General features: G+C 41.2%; 1 protein-coding gene across 2 annotated transcripts in view; it reads right to left on the bottom strand.

The window, feature by feature from the left end:
- Positions 1–13385, bottom strand: part of zfpm2a (zinc finger protein, FOG family member 2a) — a 164842-nt gene that overhangs the window by 89489 nt on the left and 61968 nt on the right. The window lies entirely within an intron of this gene.

The raw sequence follows: 13385 nt of genomic DNA, 5'->3' as shown, positions 1-13385 counted from the left end.
TATATATATATATAAAAACAAAGCTGTGAAGGTTAAAGCCAGGCATTCTCAGCGTGGATTAGCAAATCAAGCGAGCATCCATCTGATGGTATTCCTCAGACGCAGGGAGCCCTAACCTTACTTGAAAGGTGTCTTGTGTGGAGATAATCTCTGTGAGACAGTGCAGGCTCGCTGGCTGCTGAGGGGAGCTAGTGGCAGGCCTATTTCTGTTGTTCCAGGAAAGCAAGATCCCTTGTTAGCGCTCTGCAGAGCCGCAGTTAATTAACAGCGGGACCGGATAGCACTGTTAGTACTACCGGTGCTCACCTCCCCGACACCCCCGGCTATCTTATCACTTAGATTCAGTGTACTTTTTTTCTAGGATGGCGATTAATCAAATAGTTATGATAAACCTCGTGGCGGGCCGTGACGTGGTTTGCAGAGGAGGATGTTTCCAGCGTGTGCTGCAGAGAGAAAGTATGCAACGCTTTAGGAGTTCAAACTGGTTGCTCTGGCAACGCCGTAAAGCCGGGGGAAATCTGACCAAACATACTTTTAGTAGTACTTGACAGTGCTTATGTGAGATTATTTGTGAAACATTGCTGTTAGGACAGAAGTTGGGTAGTTTTAACCTAACATTGGATCTTTGTTGGGTGAGCAAAGAGACTATATGTTTTGTGGCGTTTTATTTTGAAACAGAAAAAACTATGGATTAAATATATATGGGACATGGATGCATGAATCAACCAATTTAACCAAACATTAATTTTTAATAATCTATTTTCTTCTTGAATATATAGGAAGGCAAAAGCCTTTCTATATAATTCAGTTTGATTCTCATCTCCCTTCCCTGCTTCGTCTGGGATTTCTTCCATTGAAGTGAATTTCTAAAGTAGAATTTTCAACTGGACTAATCAGCAAACAGAAGAAGCTGTGAATGATGACGTCATTTTTCTGCATTGTTTTAGAATTGTAGTCTGTCTGTAGTTTTAGCATCGGCAGTGGAGGAAGTGAGCGAAGGCATTCAGCCTGTGTTGGCCATGCCGCCAAATATTGAATTAAGAGTGATAGTCATTTCATTCAGCTTGCCACTTCTCTCTTTGTAGTGGAGGATGGTTGTTTACAATTGCTTCATAGCATCAAACTGCTGCATCACATATGTCACGTCCAAAAGTTAGCAACTGGGTTAAATTTTAAACTTCAACAGAGTTGACGCCTATAGGAAGCAATCGTTTCTTAACAGCCCCAAGTCCAGACCCTCTGAATGAAGTGAATAATAGAACTAGTGGTTTTGTCCAGGCTAGTCAACTTCATTTTTGTTTGACATTAGTCATACGAACTAATGTCATGTGACTAATGTCAGTATGTTTGGTCAAACTCAGATTCCAACCCTATTAAATCATCCATATTTGACCTCAGCCTTGGTCAGCAAAATAATTCAAATTTGCTTGTTTTTTTTCCCCACCCAGCATTTTTTGTCTTAACAAACCAGACATGCATTGTTAACAGCGTTTGTTAACACGTGAGGCCACCAGGTTCGACTCGCATTGAATGAGCCACAGCGATCGGTGAACTTTGTGATGCGTTCGCTTCATAACGACCTATTCAGCGTCGGCCTACTCTGTAAATATCAGCTGTGTATCTCGTTGGCGCTCTATTGTTGCCAGTCTGTTGTGTTGGTATGGAAATGCGTGCCTATGCGCTGCTTTGCATGTTCAGCTGCGATCCAGGCTGTGTCTAAAGACGCCAGTGGCTACAAATGACCCGATCGTATTCCTCATCAATGGCGGTCAATTCTGCAACAATAAAAAGGTAAATGTCACGTATCATGGAAAAAAAAAAAAAAAAAAAAAAAAGCTCCTTCCTGAACAGTCTGTGGATGGCTGTAGATGCAAAGTTTGAAGCATCAGCACATGAACTCAGTGTTTATTTATGCTTCGGAGAGATTACGTGGTTTTGGAATCGGCCTTAAAGTTAGATATTCTCGACAGCTTTATCTCATCCTTCCCCTCCCTTTGTATCCGCTGTTCCCCCCAGCCCCCCGTTCCTCTCTCCTCCCCCCGCTCCTGCTGTTGCATGCTGCCTTCCTGGTGCTGCAGTGGAAGGTGGGTAAGCTCATTACACAGAAATAATTAAACACTGGTGCACAGCTGGCCGTCATCACTGAGAGCAACAGCCACCGCTTGATGCATTCTGTTTGTCCTCAGATAAGACCCACGGCCTTTAACCGCTTGGATGCAAGTTCCTGTTTAGCCCCGCTTGACATACACACACACATGCACATGCACATGCACTACAAGCCTTCCCCAGCCAACAACTCTGGCTCTTTCTCCTTCTCTTTACATCCAGGGTGGGGCTTTTTGTGATGAAACAAAAACAAACAAACAAAAAAACACATAGAAGGTAATGTGTAGGTGCAAAAAGAAGATGGTAATAAAGAGGGTATGATATAATTTGCGGTCCGCCATGTTTAGGTGCCAGTTGTGTGCATCTCACACCAAATGTTGCCTGAGGACCTTGGCTTGCAGATGGCTTGTCACATCTGTTGCAGATACAAGTGGAGGGTCTCCGCAAAATAGCAGCCATGGCAAAAAAAAAAAGAGCTCCCCTCGACTCTTCATAACATCGATCGGTTCGTTTTCATGAACTCCTCTTCATGCTGGACGTCTGGACTTTGACATTTTTCAGAGTTCCGTGCCTCTGGTATGGCACAGACCCACCAGTGTTATGTCAGTACTTATTCGGCAAATGTGTTTCCATCTCTCTTCCAACTCTTTTTCGGAAAAGCCAACAACAAGAAATATGAACTTGTTTAAAGCAAATAGTTCCTTCATACTGATTTAAAAGAACTAGATCAACTAGTATTTCACTTATAGCTGGTACTTTTTCATAAATATTCCACAATTACTGACTTAAAACAAGTTCCTATATGTTACTGAAAAGTTACTTGTTAGTATCTTATCTCAAGTGTATACTTTAAGATTTTGTGTTTTTGTAGTGGACAGCAGGCAGAGCCAACCAAAAGCTGGTAATGGTCTGTTAGGACACTGAACTCACCGTCCGATGCTTAAATGCCACACTCTTGGCAGTACAGTACATGAGCTCATCATGTGGCTCAAGAGCTGCGCCTCTCCCTCATCTGAATCTCCACCCAAACTTCTTTACCACATTCACTCCCTTCTCCCACTGCCTCAACGCCCCCCAACCCTTCGATAAGATCATCATCTGTCGCTAGACTCCAGGGTCTGTCCCTGCACTCCACAGATACTTGGCAGACCAATGAATGTCCCTTTGTGTGGGGAGATCCTCCTCAGATAGCACCCAAGATTCTCCATGCTGGCATCTGTTTGTTTTTGTTTCTTTTTTTAAGTGTGCATGTGTGTCCTGTCTTTCTTTTTAGCTGCGGTGAGAAACAGGGCGTTCCCCTCTCCTTCCGGTGTCGTACAACTGAGAGATAATGAGCTCCTCGGTGGCGGGACGCCAGCCTGCTATGATCTAAAGAATAAGTGGGTGTGAGCCACTGACAGGCAGAGAGGTGAGCTGCCACTTTCTACCTTTGAATGATGTCATTAGATATAAAGAAAGGATTTTTAACAATCCTTCAGCTTGTAATTTTCTCTTTTCATTTCCAGTTATTTATAAAGAAACATTTTTATTTCACCAAGTATACGCTGCATTCGCCTTTCACCCAACCTTACAGAGACTAGAAGGGTTTGCAGCAGTTGTGTCATTCAAGTCAAAAACAGTTTTTTTTGTTTTGTTTTTTTGCTTTATGAAAATTATATCCTTGGATTCATCCTAAAAGCACAGTTAAAGGGGCAGTATTATGTTTTCCAGGCACATAATGCCATTTTATAACAATCAAGTTGCCTTAAGTTGTTATGAAATGCTATTTATATATAAAATATGACTCAAAAGAAGTTTGACTTTGTAGCTTAAGGCCTTGAAATTGGGCCTCTGCCTTTTTAAAAACTCCTGCTCTTTCTGAAACGCCACCTTCAGGAAGTTATCACATTACACCTCTATTATTTCATTTTGTTTTTCCATTTCATTCACTCAATAAATATGAATGCATTATGTAACAACTAAAAGAAATCATGAATGAAAAGGAGCAGAAAGAAGTATAAACTGAGCAGCCATATATTAAACTGTATGTCATTGTTTCCTTTCAGTGCACATTAAGTGCAGATATCTTTCTTTTTTTTGTAATTTGCAGTGTGAAGTGGACGTGTTAATGGAGACGGATGACAAATTTTCTCTACAGTAGGCTCAAAGCAAACAGACCTGACCAAGGTGTGTTTAACGTCAATTTAACTTCCTTAACTAGTTCAAAGACGCCACTTGAACCAAAAGGAGCCGCCAGTGGCAGAAAAAGAAACAGCCTGATTAGCAGCCTTTGGTTGATTTCGCCTCTTCCCCCGGTTATCGGCAGTGTATTAACAGTAAGGACGGATGCTGCAGGAAAACAAAGAATGAGTGAGAGCAAGTGGAGAGAGGCACGTCGCGCTCTGACTTCACACACGCACACACACACACACACACCCACACACACACCATACTCCTTGATATCAAGCAGCGCCTTTGAATCAAAGCAAATAAATTACTGCTGTTCAAAGTTCAATAACCTGTGTGCGGCAATCCGCAGACGTCCCGCCGAATCCCAGTCATCTCCGGTGATAGGCTGCGTTACGGAGCCGGCAAATGGGCTATAAATTAATATACCATGAGAGGGGAGCCGTATTGGAACGAAATGGAACGCGCTCTATCGGTTCAACAAAAGGTTCCACATCTTTAAAGCAGATATGTGATATGGAATTTTACAGCTGAAGGAGAAATGTCACAGAGCTTTGATAAGAGAGCGATGAACTTTCTTCCCCTTGTGCCCAAACTGCTATTATCAGGTCTCGGTGAGCAAAATGCATCATTTATAACCCGCAGCCCGCGCTATTATCTTTGAGAAGGGCATTTGTTTTAATACATTGGGGGACCCTCCCCTCCCATCCTCTTCCCCAACCCTAAAACACCTACTGCTTCACCCCTTTCCACCTACCTCTAGGTCCAACACACTAACTTAGAGATAGCTGCATTTTTAACCAGAAATCAACCCAATTGGTGTAGAATCTTGAAAAAGGGTTGGCGTTAACATGGGGGGCTAAATTTAAGTATCATGTTTTGTTGTTGTTGTTTTGTTTCCTTTTGTCTCATCTATGTTTGGCATGGGGATTGGTTATAAGCTGATGATTCAAACTGAGGGTGCACCGATGGCAGTTTTCTGGCCGATTGTTTTGCCAATATTTATAAAGCCCAACCAATTCAGATTTTTGCCGATAATTGTATTTTTGTCTGAAATATAACAAGAAGGTTGCTGAGCTGGCAACGGTGGGCTGACTAATGTTGACTGCAAACATGACCTGGTGGATGAGTCTGTCAGTCAAACCTCACAGCAGAGCAACAGAGGACAGTAACTGAGTTTTAGACCTTTGCCGAGTTTCATGAGATCAATGGATAAGATCAGCTTCACATGGAAGTGTTGGGCAATCACTGATCTCCCAGAATTAAGGAAATCAGAACACATTCTTTGATGCACCCTTACTACAAATTGATGGCTTGAATTACGCTGATTTATTTTTTTTTTAAAATACAACTTGTGTATGTTGAGACTGATATGTCAAACTACAAGTCAAAATTTATAAATAAAAATGAAAAGCAAGCCAAAGTTATTATTGCATTTCAGTTGTGAATCTCCACCTACAGGCTAAGAGGGGGTTAGGCAGAAGATTCAGACTCATTTTTTCACATTTTCATATTTCAACATGAAACACCATATGTAGTGACCCTAGTCAATAAATGACCTTGGAGGTATTTCTCAGTAAATTGCCAGTTAGTAAATTTAGTAAATCATCTTCTATATATTGCACTTCAAGTTGGTTGCACCACAGATTCTCATATCATATCATCCTGCATTTGGGAAGATCTGGGTTAAATTCCCATATAGGTTCAGTCATTTGCTTATAAGTATCTAAATAGATTTCACAGTAATCAGTTCAAGATCCAAGAATATCATATATCATAAAATATAGAGATGTACTGATATGAAAATTTGGGCCGATGCCAGTACTGATATTGCCGCATTTTCCTACATATTTTTATATTAATTAGAGATGTGCAACATGTATATTGCACATCTCTAATAAAATATTTTTTTAAATGACAAATTGAGTTGTTACCGAATTATAAACCTTCGCTGAATGATCTGTTCGAAGCCTTGCCCTTTAAAAAAAATGGGACTAACCAGGAAAGTATAAAACGAGGACGTTTTACAGAACTGCTACTGCAAATTTACACACAGACCAGAAGCTCAGTCCTGCAGTACAACAGAACTGCTATAGCTGGGCGTCATTGAACACCCGAGATATACCAGCTGTCAGACACTCGGTCTCATCAAAAAGCCAGGAGAAGTTAGCAGCAGGACGGCTGACAACAATCTCTGAGGCATCCATCTTTGAGCCAGGCACTGCAGTTCCTGCTGAAGGCATGTAAGAGGAGACAGCAAAACTTAAAGAATGACTGTCCTCACACACAGATATCACAGACAACATCTAGAGGACACAAAGCGCTCCCGCAGCAATCTGATCTGTTTAAATGCTTTTCTTTCAAATTTCAAAACCATCAAAGGGACATTACTCTACCTGAGCGTGACAGGATGAGTGAGGGATGGTCAGTGTGTGTGTGTGTGTGTGTGTGTGTGTGTGTGTAGTGAGACTGGAGGCTGCTTGGGAGACAACAGGATGAAAAAAGCAAGAAGGGAAGTTGCTGTTTGAGTCTTGATGTGAAGTCATTTGTTTACATTTCTTTCAAAAAATATGGATGACACCAAAAGCAGTCTGCTCATCGGTGTCAAGGTTACAGTCTGTTAAAGCTACAACTGTCAAGCTACAAGCAACATATACTCTATTAATATTGGCGCCGGACTGGAGGCCCTGCTAATTACTAGCTAATGCCAACTGGTTATACTATGTTACATTTAAGCAAAATTGGTTAAGATTTTGAGCTAAATCATGATAAATACTTGAAAAACACAAAATCTAGCCGGGGTTTTTTTTCCCCTAGATTTTTACTTTAGTTTACATTTAGAAGTAAAAACAGTGTTTTCAGTAAGGTCACATTCCTGTGTCTTAAAATTCCTTTGTATTGGTCTGAAGTAACATTCTAATTTTAAACATGTTTTCATCAGCTGCTAGTGGGACATTATCAAAGTTAACAGGAATCCTTATGATGCGTTTCAATTAGTGATAAAGTTTCTAAAATAAATGGGCGCTTTTCAATAGTTTAATTTATTGAATGGGATACAAATGATTTGAAGCAGTATGGTTATCATAACAAGGTAAAATTTAACATTGGTTTGAAATCCAGAAATACAAGTATATGTATCACCAAAGAAGAAGAAAGTGACCAGTAAACAGTGTCTTCTCGCTTGTTCAACATTCTGCAGTTAATTCAGAAAGTGACTTTTTTTAAAAGCATCTGCTCATGCTTCTTCCCCCAAGTCAATTACCAGGCTGAACTTCCCCTGAGTAACAGGGAATTCTGTTTATTTCTTTCCTGGGTGACCTACTTGTCTTTTGTGAGTAGGTTTTAGCGCGAGTGGTTTGACAGTCACCAGATAAGATGGATTAAGCTCCTTTTCATCCAGTTTTGATGCGAACAGCGTAAAAAAGCGGGTTAAATCATTGAGTTTCAGGAGTATTTTTAAAATGCTCTGAGATGGCGCGATACCGGAGCTAAACCCAAGACTCCGAGGCACGGCAAGGCCAAGGTCGTGGGTTTCAGACCCACAACCTCGACCCCGGAAAGAATGAGACGAAACCTGGCGAGGCACAAGGCCTCTTTCCCCCGTGTGGGAGACGGCGGGCGTCTCCGGGGGAGCGTGTGTCTCCGGGGGAGCGTGTGTCTCCGCGAAGGCGTGTGTGTGTGTTGAACACTGTAAAGTCTAATTCCGCAATTAAACAAGGCCTAAAAATACAACCGCAAATAATCTGCTGATGTCAGGCAGAAAACAGAAGCAGGAAATACAAAATTAAACAACCCAGTTTACTGAGCAATAAAAAAAAACAAAACAACCTAAAACTATATTGAGGATATAATTTAACAACTCTTCTCTCCCCCCCCATAGACCAACTCTTCTTGACAGCCGTACAGTCATGTGACGCGTTGCGGCCAATCCCCAGAGCGCTTTGGGTTTTTGTGTGTGTGTGCGTGTGATGAATCCACTTGAGCAAAAAGAAAAAGGTGAAGTAGGCGTCCAAAATGACAAACGGAAGGCATGGAGCGGCTCAGACGTACGCCGCCCGGCTCGCGTGAGCTTATCATGGCATCTGAATCCCCCCCACCTCCCCGGCGCTGAGAGGTCCCGGGTCCGGAACGGTTTCTGAGGTGGGGGGGGGGGGTACATATTTAGACACGTTTTCTTGTGGACGTCTATTCCCCCACCGCTCCTCATGTCGGTGACAGGGGAGAGTAATCCTATACACAGCCTGCTATTGTGAAATGAGAAACTAGCCTCCTTCACAGCCAGAGACCAGATGCACCTCTCTCCCTCTCCCTCTCTCTCTCTCTCTCTTCCTCTGTCCTAATCTGTAAACGACTTAAAGGAGCCTTATCTCCGGGCTCTTCTGCTTCATTTCATGCTTGATTTACTTTAATTTGTCTGATAGGGCACAAGGATTTGGAAATGGCCCATCTTTCGGTGGAAAATGTTCTGATTTTTCTCCGGCATTGTTATGTGGAGGTTTTTGACTTTTCTCTCCCCCTTTCTCACTCCTCCGCCTCTTTTCTCCATCTCCATCTCTCTTCCTCTTTCTCTCTCCATCATCTTTCTCTTTTTTTCTTCTTTTGAGGGATGGCGCTGGTGGAGGTGGGGGATCTTGCTCCGGTGCAACAGTCTGTTTGAGTGCATTTAGATTCGAGCTAGCGCAGCACAAACAAGTTCTCCATGAGGTGTGATTTTCTGATGGCAGACGGCGACACTGGACTCGTGTTTGCCTTTCAGCTCCACACTGGGAGCAGAGCAGCCGAGTGCTTCAAACCACAAAGATCTTATGTTTAAGTTAAGAGGCGACTGGCCCTCCAGTTTAGCGAGTGGGTGAGCGGCTGGTGCTGATAAAGTTGCTCCACAATGAGGGACGGGGGACAAGCAGCACGTCTGCAGATGCCTTGAATTCTCATTTTTTCCCCCCATTCCTCTGCCGGCACTTGCACAGCCTGACTGGTTTCTCCCGTCACCAAGACATTTTCCCTACTTCTATTTAGCGACTGAATGACAGCAGAGCTTTGATTAGAGAGAAGTCCGTATCTTCCCAGATCCCCGGTAATCTCCATCCCCTGCCAGCAATGAGCAAGGCACACAGGGGAAAACGGAAGAGGAAAAAAGAAAGTAAGACCGGTTCTGGATGTCTTAAGGCTCCCACATACTTCATCTAAGGTGCAGAAATAGGATCTTATTAGATTCATTTTCATTACAAATGTGCGCAGCATTCAAAGTTTTGTCAATATTCCGCTAATGTTGAAAGAACACAATTTTGCATAATGAAGTGTTTCTGTTAAATGAGAAATGCAAATAAAATCATGTGTGAATCATTTGGTTCACACAAAAAGTCAATAACATGCAGCGCCATCATCCTCCTACCACTCCTTTGTCTTTATTGCCAGTAGTAACATCCGCCTGTTGATCACATGACTCAAAAAAGTGTTTTATTGCAGTTTTAGGAAATGTGCTAATTTAGATATGGTCAAAGAACCACATAATCCTAGTGCAAAAACTTTTAATCGAAAAACGAGTCGTTTTCTATATTACTGTGTTTAGATTAAGCAAACATATTCGTAATTCCAATTTGCGCACTTTTGAGGCCAAATGAAATCCACTGACTTATGTAGACACGTGATGAAAATTGCATCATTTTGTTCTCAGAGAGCCATCCAATTTCAACAGAGCTGTTTGCAAAGTGTGGTGCGATTGGTCAGAAGTTTGTTTCCGTGTTTTATGCAGAAATGTGATCGAACACCACTGTCAATATTTCTCTTCAATGCCGCTTCCATTAACCATTTTTTGAATTCATAGGAGACATTAATACTTAACAGGAGACATTAATAATAGAACATTTATCCAGCGCAGTGAGGAATGATGTACATTTGTACAGTTTTTCACCAAATATCTACTATAAAAATAGCTAAATAGACAGCTACTAATTTGACAAACTTAGTGCTAGTCTCTTGCTAAGTAATGTCAAAATCTTAATGTCATATGGTTGAATGATGCCGAGAAATACAATCCTACATCTCCAGCTTTCCAGCACACATGCATGTGGTCAGGTGATGTGGTGGAGACACATGGCTCGTAATTAGCCATGTGCTTCCTTCAAGCTTTCATCTTATTGGCTGAAACCTACATCAAAAGCGTGTGAATAGCCGATACACCCTGGTATGTTAATCAGCTGGGAGTTTCTCCTGCCTGACCAAAAAAGCACAGATTGATTCTGTAAGCAAGCTGAGTTCAAATACAGAGCTTAAAAAGTATATTTTGCCAAAAAAAAATAAATAATTCAAAGTCACTATTTTCTTAGAAATGGGTGTTTTAATTTTTTTCTGTGTCTCTGCTCCGGTGACTTGTTTCTAATTTTCTTGTGATGCATCAACATGGAGAACACAGCTGATTAAACAATACTTGATGAAATTGTCCTTTATGCAAATAAAATAACATTGGATTTTTTAATACCCTATTCCTGACTGATACGTTTGTCCAATGAGATCATTTTTATCTTTTATTACCTCCCTGATTATATTGGCTTTAGCCAATAACTAAATGCCCAAATATTGATATATTTTTTCCCTCCAATTCTTTTGTTTTCAGTTGAATTGTACAAGAAGAATGATGGAAACCAAGCTGTGAACACTTTGAGAGTCGCTACATATTTAGTGTGGCCAGTCGGAAGTCATAACAAAATCTTAAATGATTCACCTGTAGCAAACCAAATCAGTGACAATTTTCATTCAAATCTGATGGGAAAATGTGTGAGAGACAGGAAAAAAAGTCAAATAACTAAAATAATTAGCAATTGTATTATTTTCTGTAAAACATCCCAAATCCCACACCTGTAACATGATGAGCATAAATATAAGGTTACCTATACAGCCAAGCACAAACACACTGAGCGAAGGAACAGGGAGACCATTGAAATTCATCTCACAGCCTGAATTTACTTAACTGCGGGTGTGCGAGCGGCGATAAACGGAGTGATGATCCGGCAACACGTCTTTATCCATGCTTTGCTTTAATTAACGGTGGGTTGTTTGTTGAAAAGATGATTAATATGCCAATGAAAATTGCATAATTGAATACCACAGCATTTGCACGATCAGGGGGAGAGCATGCCATTTTTATTAACTTTCCAGAATCATGATTATTGCTATTATTTGGGGGGACTTTAATTCCCTCGACAAACAGGCCCTACCCACACGCCCACCTCCAAAGAGGAGGCAGGGTTGGCATGACAATCGTCAACAGAAGGCTGTCAACCAATCAGTGTGAAGACAGTACTCTGGTACAAATGCGCTACATAGACAGGAACAATACTCTACACTTCCATGCAAAAGTATCATTACCTTCTTGTACTTTTTGTTACAGCTACATGCTTCAATAATTTTTTTATTCATTTTACTTTATGATAGGCCAATAAAATGTAGAGCTTTGCTGTTCAACTTTTTTATAAAAAGAAACCCATATGCATTCAGCCCTCTTTACTCTTTTATTCAGGTCACAATTAGTAAATTAAATTCCCTTTTATGCAGTGCAATCTCAGTATAAATAAATTTTTCCTTAGAAGGTCCCAGATGAATCCGTGCAGAAACAGGGAGAACAGAAAGGCCCCAAGCTGGGATCCGAACCCAGTACCCTCTGCTACAAGGCAACAGTGCTCCCTCTGTGCAGCATCAAAATGGAAAGACTAACCACAGAATTCATTGGAAATGTAGGCAAAGTGAAGGTCATGACCTCCCCAGGGGGGTCACAAGACACCAACCAGATAATTAAATGTATTTGCATGATGAAATAAATAAATGTAAGAAAAAAATTGTTACACTAATATACTAAATATGACTTTTAAATGATGAAATGTATATTTCATTCACTAACTAATCCTCACTCACTGGTCTTATTTCTTTTTAAAAAATGACAGGCCAAACTGTTTGGGTACCCCTGCTTTGGTTGATGGTCTACACCCAAAGCCCTTTGCTATGGACGAAAATTAAAAATGCAACAGCACCCTTAACATGTCCCTACAGTGAAACACGGTGGTGGCAGCATCACTCTGTTGGGATGCTAGGAAAGCAGAAAGAAGTGTTGTGAAGCACGGTGGAAAATATTGAGAAAACCAGCAATAAAACCTGTTAGAGGCAGCAAAAGACTTGACAAAAACAAGCCAGACCTGATTTAAATGAAAGCACATTCAGGCTAAAACGGACCACTCAAAGTCCAGACCTGAACCTAGTTAAGACTCTGTTGAAAGATTTAAAAATTGCTTATTACAAAATCTGTCTGAGTTTGAGTTTTCAGAGGTATTAATACTTTCAGAATAGTATTGAGGATTTGGGAGCATTGAGTGAAAATCAGCTCAGTTGAGCCCAACTGGAAACTTGCTGACAGTAAAACTCAACACACGCATAAGAATTTATGCACAATTTGGGGACTTGGATTGGAAAAAAAGAAAACTTTAATCATTTAACCCAAATTCACTCAACTAGAATTTTTATTTAACACGGGCGGCAAGAAATGGAAGCATTGCACATGTGAATAAGTTTCAACAGAGCAATCCCAGAGTTTACCCAGCGCTATATCCTCCAGCGACGATTGCATGGGGAGTCTCCATGCTAATGCTAAACACACACATCACATATTCAGCCAATTACAACGATACCTCTTCAAAAAAAAAAAAAAAAACCTGAGCAGCCACAGCGCCTCGGAGGGCAACTGCTGCAGAACAAACACGTTCTAAAGAAAGATGCAACGGGTGTCACGTCCCCCCCAAGGCAGAACCATCACCACCAGCTGCGCTTTCTTTAACATGGCCATACTTAGCAGTGGCTCTATTTCCCCCCCCCCACCCCCCTTCTTTCTGCGTGAATCATCTGAAAATCGTAATTACAGTCAAAAGACTCCATTGTGAGTGGACAGAAATGCGGACAAAATGGCTGGAAGTCAATGATCTTATTACAGCGTTCTCGGCTTCCGCGCATCATCCCACAGATGCGCGAAAAAAAAGAAGAAAAGAGGAAAAAAACTGGAGCAGAATATAGTGACATCTTCCTCAGATGATAAGAACGGTGATTGCATTTTGCCCTATTTTAGATTATAT

Source organism: Poecilia reticulata, linkage group LG16, assembly GCF_000633615.1.
Source record: "Poecilia reticulata strain Guanapo linkage group LG16, Guppy_female_1.0+MT, whole genome shotgun sequence".
Lineage (NCBI taxonomy): Eukaryota > Metazoa > Chordata > Actinopteri > Cyprinodontiformes > Poeciliidae > Poecilia > Poecilia reticulata.
Note: the sequence above shows the minus strand (reverse complement) of the source record. Positions and strands in the feature narration are given on the sequence as shown.